The sequence below is a fragment of the Vitis riparia genome, chromosome 18, assembly GCF_004353265.1.
Source record: "Vitis riparia cultivar Riparia Gloire de Montpellier isolate 1030 chromosome 18, EGFV_Vit.rip_1.0, whole genome shotgun sequence".
Classification (NCBI taxonomy): Eukaryota; Viridiplantae; Streptophyta; class Magnoliopsida; order Vitales; family Vitaceae; genus Vitis; species Vitis riparia.
In genome coordinates this window covers 25128657-25139330 of record NC_048448.1, presented here as the reverse complement: position 1 = coordinate 25139330, position 10674 = coordinate 25128657, and positions in this window count along the sequence as shown.

Below are 10674 nucleotides of genomic sequence, written 5' to 3'. Positions count from 1 at the left end.
GGGCCTAGGGTGACTAATGGGCCTAAGGTGCCTAAGTGAGCCTAAAGTGTCTAAGTGGGTTGCCAAGAGTCACAATGGGGTTAGGTAAATCCCTCAACCAAAGTCCCCAAGGTGGCTTAGAAAAAAATAGGCTACACGAGTAGTAATGGGCCACCAGGGAATTCCTATAAAGTATTGAATAAATACCTAATAGGACATGTGCTAGGAGGACAAAATGGAGGGTCTACATAGCATTAAGATGATCCTTCAAGAATGCTATCTTGATATCCAATTCCTGTACCTCATAAATGAGATGCATCATAATGGATACGAGTACTCTCATAAAGATTCTATCTCTTCATAACTCCTTGCCATAAGTGAACACTAGTACTGCTCACTACATCATCATAATCTGTGGGACATAAACCTCCCACTATGATGAGATAATGGCATGATAGGAGTCATAGGAATGGTATAAAACTTTGGATTCATAGTATCATGTGTAATGTGGCACTATCTTCTAATGCATTCCAATTTATATCATTCTTTGTCTTATTACTTATCTTATAGCCTTCATCAGAAACCTTGTATTTGTATCAACAAATACCTTTTAATTATTCTGACTCTAAAGTAATGACCCTAAAATCCTCTTGGATGTCTTATAAATTGATATATTTCTTACATAAAGAAGGTATAAGATAGTCTTCAAGACATCCTTAAAAGAATTTGGGAAAAGATGAGAAACCTGTCATTGATCTCACTATGCCCATCAAAGTTTGATTTATTTTTTCCTCTATTCCATTCTAAAATGGAGTCCTTAGTGCATATAATTGAGACATAATCTCATGCTTCCTAAGAAAAGAATCAAACTTATTAGGCTCACCACCTCGATTTAATCGAAGTGCCTTGATATGTTTACCTAATAGGTTATCCGATTCCACCTTAAATTCAAAGAATTTATCCAAGACATTGATTTCCTTAGTAATAGGTATAAATATCCAAACCTAGAGTAATCATTACTAAAAGTGATGAAATACCCATACCCTCATCATGCATGAACACTAAAAGTTCCATACATGTCAATATACATTAATTGTAAAACATTCCTTAGCTCTAGTCCTTTTAAAAATAAAGGGCCTACCAGTCATTGTACCATCTATACATGATTTTTAGACTTGAAAATCCTCTAGAATCAAATAGTCTAGACTTAATTAGTTTTTGGATCCTATTTAGATTAATATGACCTAGGTATAGATGGTAAATGTTTAATTAATGCTAGGTTCAATCTTGAAATTTGACTATTCTCATTACTTGGCAAAGTGTTACACACATGGAAAAAATAGTATCACACACTAGCTTACACAACTAACCTTGCAACTAAAGTTAAGTATAATCTCATCATGTAACCTTTTCACTTGTTGAAAACCCTGTGAAGGCTTATAGATGGTGGACCTGGAATCTATCCACTACATGGTGAAATCCACCACTATATATTCAACAATGAGAAAGTGATACATAATTTTATTTTTCTTTAGGTAAATTAGGCATTCATTTTCTAGTGTCTTAAAAGGTCACAAATGAATCATTTACCCTTAAGCTTGCTCTATCATTTTCTCTCATAAACTTTCCTATTTTAGTGTTGTTGTTCTTCTTCTTGGTAGAAGAACCTGAAAAACCCTTGACTCCTATATGAACTCTCCTAGGAAATTACACAAAGTTGCACATGGAATAGTGAATAAGGTCTTTGGATTGGGCTAATTAATTAATTAGATTACCTTATGTGCTTAATTAATCAATTAAGACTCATTTTAGGCTAGATTAAGTGACCCAAGTCCTGGTAGGCTCAAGTACTTAAGCCTAGTAAGGGAACCCTATAAAAGTTTCTAAGGTTTTTTGATAGTTGTCCTCCACTCCAAAGAGTACGAGAGAGAGTGGGAAAAAGAGAGAAAGAGCCTAGGAATTTACTCTTCCAAAGCTCACAATTTGGAGTGCCAAGATCGTGGTTCGAGTAATTGAGCGAAAGATATTAAGTGTACAAGACCTCTAGACTATTTAAACTGCATATTCACTATGTGGAATCAATTTGGGAACGTCTAAATCAGAGGTAAAGTTTTCTAATGCTTTTAATCTAGATCTTAGAATAAGAAAATAGTTAATTTTCACTTCCATTGCATAGGATCTAGAGGCTTAAGTTAGATTGCATGTAACTATTCAATTTAGGGTTTAGGAACAGAGAAATCCAAGTTTTCCTACACCACTCTTATATCTATTAGTTCTAGCTAATAATGCTTTAGTTCTAGCTTTTGATGTCTCGGTTCTAACTTAGTTGTCTCATCCTAAGCTTTCAAAGCATTACCCATTTGACTTGATCTCCACTCTTTCATATCTTTACGCTATAATAGAAAATCAGTTGTATGCTTTCTAGAACGGGTGGTCACTCTTCCCACAATCTCTGGTCAATAAAGGATCATAAGGAATCTCATAATCTACATCCACATGCACTCCACCACGTTCAAGATTGTCATCCATCTCATCCTCATCACCAGTGTTTGGTGGATCTTGGATGGAAAAGTAGTGAAAGACATTGGTTGCTATTGATGGATTAAAGAGCAATCCTAGAAACTATAGTGTGGACATCCCTTTGACTTATTTATTTATTTATTTCATTTGGGTATGCCTAATAGAGAAACCCTTATTTCCTTAGTGTATACCAAATATTTGAAATAAAATATGATTGGTTTAGAAGTTATCTTTACTTAAATGTAATTTTTTCAGATTTCCTCTAGAGCATGCACCATGCTAGTTTCAATATCCCAACCAAATCTAGCATGCTTTAAAAGATTAAAGAACTCACAATGCGTTACATGTAGTCTATTAAACATTTGTTTAAACTATTTCAAATTGATTTTTTTTTTTTTTTTTGTTGACTATTTACTTCAAGTAACATCTTTCTCCATATGTTGGAACTAAATGTATCACTATCCACATTACCTTTATTAACTTTATTTACCATTATGTCCACAAATATCTGCTTTATATTGCCTTTCCACATTCTTACATCCTTAACATCTGTTATCGCAATTGCCATTTGTACATTCCTAACACAAAATTTGACCATTTTTATTTTATTCAAATATTTTAAGAAGTAGATGTAGTAGTTTTGATGAACAATATAAATTAAATGCAAGATGTAATATAAGCTTATAATTCAAATTCAATTCTAGTAAGTTTTAACAAAATTTTAGTTAATGGTGAAATAGAAGATAAAACTTAGATATGCATTAATTTAACATTGATGGATATCCTCTACGCAAATCTATAATCTATAACATGTTTTAATTAGAATGGACTATATCTCCTTAGCTAACTCTGGAGGCTAATGCTTTAGTTAACTATCAAATAATTTTGATATTTTTCTATGATTTGGTATTTGCACATTTATTCATGATTAAAATAAAATTAGATAATACAACTATCAGCTAAAGTGCTATGTAAACAATGTTGATTCCCTAATAATATAGTGGATCATAGGGAATTTGATTACCTTAGGATTATAATCAAACATGTACTATCTAAAAGAATTTATTTCATAGAGCCTCATGCTTACCCATGTGGCTGTCATTATAGTTGAATAAGTTTGATATTATAATTTCTATGTTCCATTTTTAGAAAAATGATGACCCAATATAAGAAATTGAATATAGTGCAATTGGTTTGGTTTTTTTTTTTTCAAAAATGGATGTGAATAAAATTATGCATTATGATCTCAAAATATGTGAGGTCCCCTTTTAAGAATGATTTAAGGAGAGATTTCTGAGATGTTTTTACTTTTGTTCTATTGATGTTTATTTTCTACATAAACTAATGGGACGTGAATTAGAAAAATAAAAAAGATAAGAAATATAAAATAAATATTATTATTTGATTTTAGGCCTATGAGTATAGGACATTTATAGTGCATTTGGCAGTATTTCTAGGAATTTTAATACTTAAATATTTTTATTTTTCAAATATTGAAAATATTAGAAACACTTTTTAAAATCATTGTGAAACACATTCTTAGAAAAAATGGTAAAATATTTAGAAGAAGACTACTTTCCTAGATGGAATAATATAATAGGATTGATATGAGATCCTTTGTGAAATGAAACCAAGTTTGGTCTCTCTATATACATGTCCTTTCACATTTGGCAAACCAATAAATTTGTTAGAACTACCACATAAGGGTGACCAAACCCAACCTAATTCAATATTATGAATTGGCCAGTTGATGTTCAACTTTGGATCCTTTTGGAGTCGAGCTCTCTCCATTTGCATACCAAACCAACATTTTTTTTTCTTTTTTTGGTATTTTTTCAATAGAATGGCCAACAAGAAGAGACTTTGATCATTTCCAAGTGGGTAAAATTCAAAGGCAAATTCGCCAGAAAGTGATCAACAAAAAGGTGAGTTGTTGGAAATAGTAAAAATGTCAAGATTAGCACAATATTGAGAAAATATTAAAGATGGAAGAACAAAAAGAAGAAAGAACCTGGCAGCCATGACAAAAACTTTCACAATTCAGTAGTCATTCATAAAATTCACTCTATAATCTTGTCTTGAATGGGATGAGATAGAAAAAAGAACACGCACAAGGCAACTTCGTTTTAATGGTTTTGCCTGAGCACAAGTCATTGAAGTTTTGAATAATTTGAAAAAATATTTAAGGACACCAAGAGGTAGAACAAGCTCTAAACAAACATTATCCAACTTAAGACAAATAAAATCATACCCAATTTTTTGAATAAGAATAATATTATAAGTGATACATATCGATTGAAGTTTATTCAAATTTGTTAGAACTACCACATGAGTCATCAATTGTTAATATAGAAACAGAACTTCAACTACATACTAATATATATAACTTCTCAGTTCTTCAAACCAAACCAAACCAAACCACCAACAATAAACTAACATTCAAAATCCTCTCATCCCCATCATCTACCCACAAACAAGTTTTATGTCACTGGATTCATAATTTTGGAACATGAGTTACATTGGTAAAACATGATATATGGTTATTAGTGTCAATTTTAAATTATAAGCATGTATGTTTAATTTTTGTGCAGTCATGCAACCTGTGAATTTCTCTAATATAAAATGTGACATTCCCGAATTGAAAGGTGATAACTATAAGGTTTGGAAGGAGAGAATTGTCCTTCATTTGGTGTGCATGGACATTGATTATGCTATCAGGAAAGACAAGCCAACCATTACTGACACCAACACTACAACTAAAAAGACTTTTTATGAACAATGGAAGTGATCAAATCACCTTAGTCTGATGTTCATAAAGACCAAAATCTCTTATGGTATTCATGATTCTGTTGATCAGCACGACAATGTCAAGGCATTACTGAAGGCTATTGGTGAGCAATTTGTGACTTCAGATAAGGCACTTGCCAACACCCTAATAATGAAATTTTCATCCTTAAGACTCACCGATGTGAGTGGTGTGCGAGAGCATATAATGCAGATGAGGGACATTGTGGCACAATTGAAGACACTTGAGGTTGAAATGTTTGACTCCTTCCTTGTGCACTATATTTTGAACACTCTTCCACAAAAATATGAACCCTTCAAAATATCTTATAACACACAAGGATAAGTGGTCAATTAATTGTGACCATGTGTGTTCAAGAGGAAGGAAAATGGAATTGGGTGAGAGTGCATTAATGGCAATGGAAAGAAATGATCAGAACCAGGCCAAAAAGAAAGGGAAAGGTAAAATACTTCCCTAAGGTGGAATTAAGAAGGCCAATAGGTGCTTCTTCTGCAAGAAGAAAGGGCACATGAAGAAGGGTTACACCAAATTCCAGAAATGACTTGAAAAGAAAGGTAAACCAATCTCATTTGTTTGTTATGAATCTAATATAGTTAATGTTATTTATAACACATAACGGATTGATTCTGGTTCTACAATCCATGTTTTGAATACCTTGCAAGGTATGCGAAACCTAAGGAAGCCAATGCCAAGTGAGCAATGTATTTATTTAGGAAATAAGATGCGTTCACATATGGAGGTTGTTGGAACATGCAATTTAGTTTTAAGTAGTAGTTTTATTTTCAATTTAAAAAAGACATTTTATGTTCCAAATTTCTCTAGGAATTTGATTTCAGTTTCAAGAGTTGTACCTTTGGGTTATTCCTTTAGTTTTTATGAGACATCTTTTAGTTTGTTTTATAAATCTAATCTTGTTGGAAATGGTGCATTGTCTGATGGCTTTTTCTCTATCAATTTGCAAAACGATACCACTAATAACGTTATGCATGTTCACACTGGTACAAAACGATGTGTTATGAATGAAAATTCCTCTATGTTGTGGCATTGGAGATTGGGACATATCTCCATATAGAGAATTAAGAGGTTAGTAAATGATGGAGTACTCAATACTTTAGATTTTATTGATTTTGACACTTGTGTGGACTACATTAAGGGAAAACAAACCAACAAGTCTAAGAAGGGTACCAAAAGGAGCACAGACATATTAAAAATTATACATTCAGATATTTTTTTGTCTAAACATGGACGCATATGGTCCGAAATACTTCATCTCCTTCATAGATGATTACTCACAATATATGTATATCTACATGCTTCATAATAAGAATGAAACACTAGGTGCCTTTAAAGTTTTTAAGGCTGAAGTAGAGAAACAATGTGGAAAGTAAATAAAGATCGTGAAAACAGATAGAAGTAGAGAATATTGTGGTAGATACACCGAGGATGGACAAACACCTAGTCCCTTTGCGAAGTTTCTTCAAGAGCATGGGATAGTTGCTTAATACACTATGCCTAGTTCCCCAAACCATAATGGTGTGGCTGAAAGAAGAAACTGAACATTAATGGACATGGTTAGGAGCATGCGTAGCAACTCCAAGCTTCTTGAATCCTTGTGGGCTGAAGCTCTTAAAACGACAGTGTATATATTGAAAATAGTTCCAATAAAGGTTGTCCCCAAAACGCCATTTGAATTATGAAAAGGTTGAAAACCGAGTTTATGACATATATGTGTTTAGGGATGACTGTCTGAAGTAAGAGTTTACAACCCACAAGAGAAGAAACTAGACCTAATAACCATTAGTGCGTATTTCATTGGATATGTCAAAAGGTCTAAAGGGTATAAATTCTACTGTCCATCTCATAGCACTAGGATTGTGGAGTAAAGAAATGCTAAGTTTCTTAAGAATGAATTAATTTTGGGAGTGATCGATTTCAGGACATTGAATATGAAAGAGATCATATTGATGCTCAATCTTCCACTTCAAGTGATAGATTGATTGTATTCATAATGCCCCTCAAGTTCAAACAAGTGATGGACAACCAATCATTGAAATTCCACAAACTGCTGATAACAATCCAATAGATCAAGTTGTTCAAGGTTTGCCAGAAATTGTTGAACAACCAATTGAGCAACATGATCCTCAGGAAAAAATATTGATACAACATTAAAGAGATCTACTAGAGCAAGAAAAACAATAATACCTAGTGATTATGTTGTGTATCTGCAAGAATCGGAGTACAACATTGGAGTAAAAAATGATCCTGAAACGTTTTAACAAGCCATAAGTTGCAAATAGTCAAATTTATGGTATGATGCTATGAAAGATGAGATGAATTCTATGGCATCTAACGGAGCCTGGAATCTTGTTGAGTTGTATGATCATGCAAAATCCATTGGATGTAAATGGGTCTTCAAGACAAAGAAGGATTCATTGGGCAACATTGAAATATATAAAGCAAGACTTGTTGCTAAAGGATTCAATCAAAATGAAAGAATTGACTATTAGGAGACTTTTTTTCCTGCATCTAAGAAATATTCTCTTCATATCATTATGGCATTAACTGCACATTTTGACTTAGAGTTGCAACAAAGGGATGTGAAAACGACATTTCTCAAAGGAAATCTAGAGAAAAAGGTTTACATGAAACAACTAGAAGGATTTTCTTCTAGTGTGGTGAGAATTTGGTATGCAAGCTTAAGAAATCCATAAATGGATTGAAAGAAGCATCTTGTCAGTGGTATTTGAAGTTTCATGATGTTATCTCTTCAGTTGGTTATATGGAGAACATTATGGATCAATGTATATACTAGAAAGTCAATGGGAGTAAGATTTGTTTCCTTATTATGTATGTAGATGACATTTTACTTGCAAACAATGATAAGGGTTTGCTACATGAGGTGAAACAATTTCTCTCTGAAAACTTTGACATGAAGCATATAAGTGATGCGACTTATGTCATTGGCATTAAGATACATAAAGACAAATTTCAAGGCCTTTTGGGTCTGTCTCAATAGACCTATATCAACAAGGATTTAGAGATATTTTGGATGAAAGATTGTTCACCAAGTGTAGCTTCCATTGTGAAGGGCGATAGATTCAATTTGGACTAGTGCCTAAAGAATGATCTTGAGCGGGAACAAGTGAAGAACATTCCTTATGCTTTTGTTGTTGGAAGCTTGATGTATGCTCAAGTCTGCACAAGACCTAACATTGCATTTGTTGTTGGGATGTTACGAAGATATCAGAGTAATCCAGGTATAGACCATTGGAAAGCAGCAAAAAAGGTGATGAGGTACCTTCAAGGGACCAAAGACTACATGTTTATGTATAGACAGACTGATAATTTGGAAGTGATTGACTACTCTGATTCAGACTATGTTGGTTGCATTGATTCATAAAAATCAACTTCAGGATATGTCTTTATGCTAGCCAGTGGAGTTGTTTCTTGGAAAAGCGCAAAGTAGACTTTGATTTCAACTTCCACTATGGAGGCTGAGTTCGTGTCTTGTTTTGAGGCTACCTCGTATGGTGTATGGTTAAAGAGTTTCATTTCTGGGCTTAGAGTTGTGGATTCAATTTCGAAGCCATTGAGGATATATTATGACAATTCAGTTGCAATTTTTATGGCTAAGAACAACAAAATCAGTAGTCGAAACAAGTACATCGACATCAAGTATTTAGTCATAAGAGAGCGTGTCAAAAAAAAAAAAAACAATGGTTATTAAACACGTTAGCACTGAATTGATGATTGTTGATCCTTTGACTAAAGACATGCCACCGTTGAAATTTAAGGATCATGTAGATAGATTGGAACTTGGTTCCTTTGTGTGATTTTCGTTGTAAGAACGAATGTTATTTTCAATGAAACTCTATTTGTGATGTTTTCTCATATTAGATTTTCTTTGTGTATACTTTTATTCATTTATTGAGAAATATCATTAATGTTTGGACCTAGAATAAACATAGGGTTTATTCATTAAGTTATATGGGCTAGTGTTTAAGAGACATGAAGCATTATGATAAATGGAAGATAATACTCGGTTTTAGAGGACCTATCACCATGATTCATATGTTTTGTTTCTTGTTATGGTGATCAATGATGGAATATATAGACCAAGTGGGAGAATGTTGAGATTTTGTTTCTCTTAGATCTTCGGTAACTAATCGAAGACGTGATTCGGAATGTGGTCCACATTCATTCCATCAATTTAGGAGTGAGGATTAACGTTCAAAACCACGTTCGCATCATTGCCCCATATTCTGTGCACACTCAAAACAAACTCGATGATGGAAAGAATCTTTAAAAAAGGATAGAACACTAATGGGTAGGGTCCTCTAAGCCTTCAATCTCTTTTAGTATTAAAAAACACCATCTAGAAGAGGTTGAGAAAGGTTTAGAAGCACCAGAAACCCGAAAAAAATACATAAATAAAGACACTATTTTTTAACCTGTAAGAATGGTAATGATGGGAGGTACGTTTTCGATATGTTTTCAATTCCGCTTATTATCTAATTGCTATTTAAGGATTGTAAAAGGGCAGAGCACTAATGAGTAGGGTCCCCTAAGTCTTCAATCTCTTTCAGTTTTAAAAAAATACCATCTAGAAGAGGTTGAGAAAGGTTTAGAAGCACCAGAAACCCGAAAAAACACATAAATAAAGACATTGTTTTTTAACTTGTAAGAATGACAATGGCGGGAGGTACGTTTTCGATTTGTTTTCAATTCCACTTATGATCTAATTGCTATTTAAAGGATAGTTATGAACATATTTAGATAATGTATGACACAGTTCAAAAGTAATTTTCTACTAAATTTAGAACTTCAAATATAATCAAACTTTATACGTAAATCTTTTTAGTTATTGCATCAATTAATTTATTAACTTAACTAAAACATATTGAGTCTATTTGATAGTAATCTTAGGAAACGTTTATAACTTTTTTAACACTAAAAAAATAAAAATTTTCAAGTGTTAGAACTTCATAAAATCATTACTAAATAGACTCTAAGTGTCCATTTGATAGTGTTTTTAGGAATTGTTTCTATCATTTCTAACACCCTTTCTAACACTTAAATTTAAGTACAAAAAGAGAATAAGCATTCCCCAAAAACACAATCAAACCGGCTCTAAATGATTGTGTGTAAAACAAAATTCTAAAATGGCATAGGAAAAGTGAAAGGCTGGCAAGTAAGATAAAATATTTATATTTTTGCAAGCTAAAAGCATTGGTATGAAGAAATATGGGCACAGAAATAATGCGGTGGCCTATGGCTTTGACCTGGCTTGTAGGGAGGTGGGCACGCAGAGGGATACGAGTGCCACCTGACAAAAAGAACAAAGCCGAGAGACATCGTAGGCGATCTGA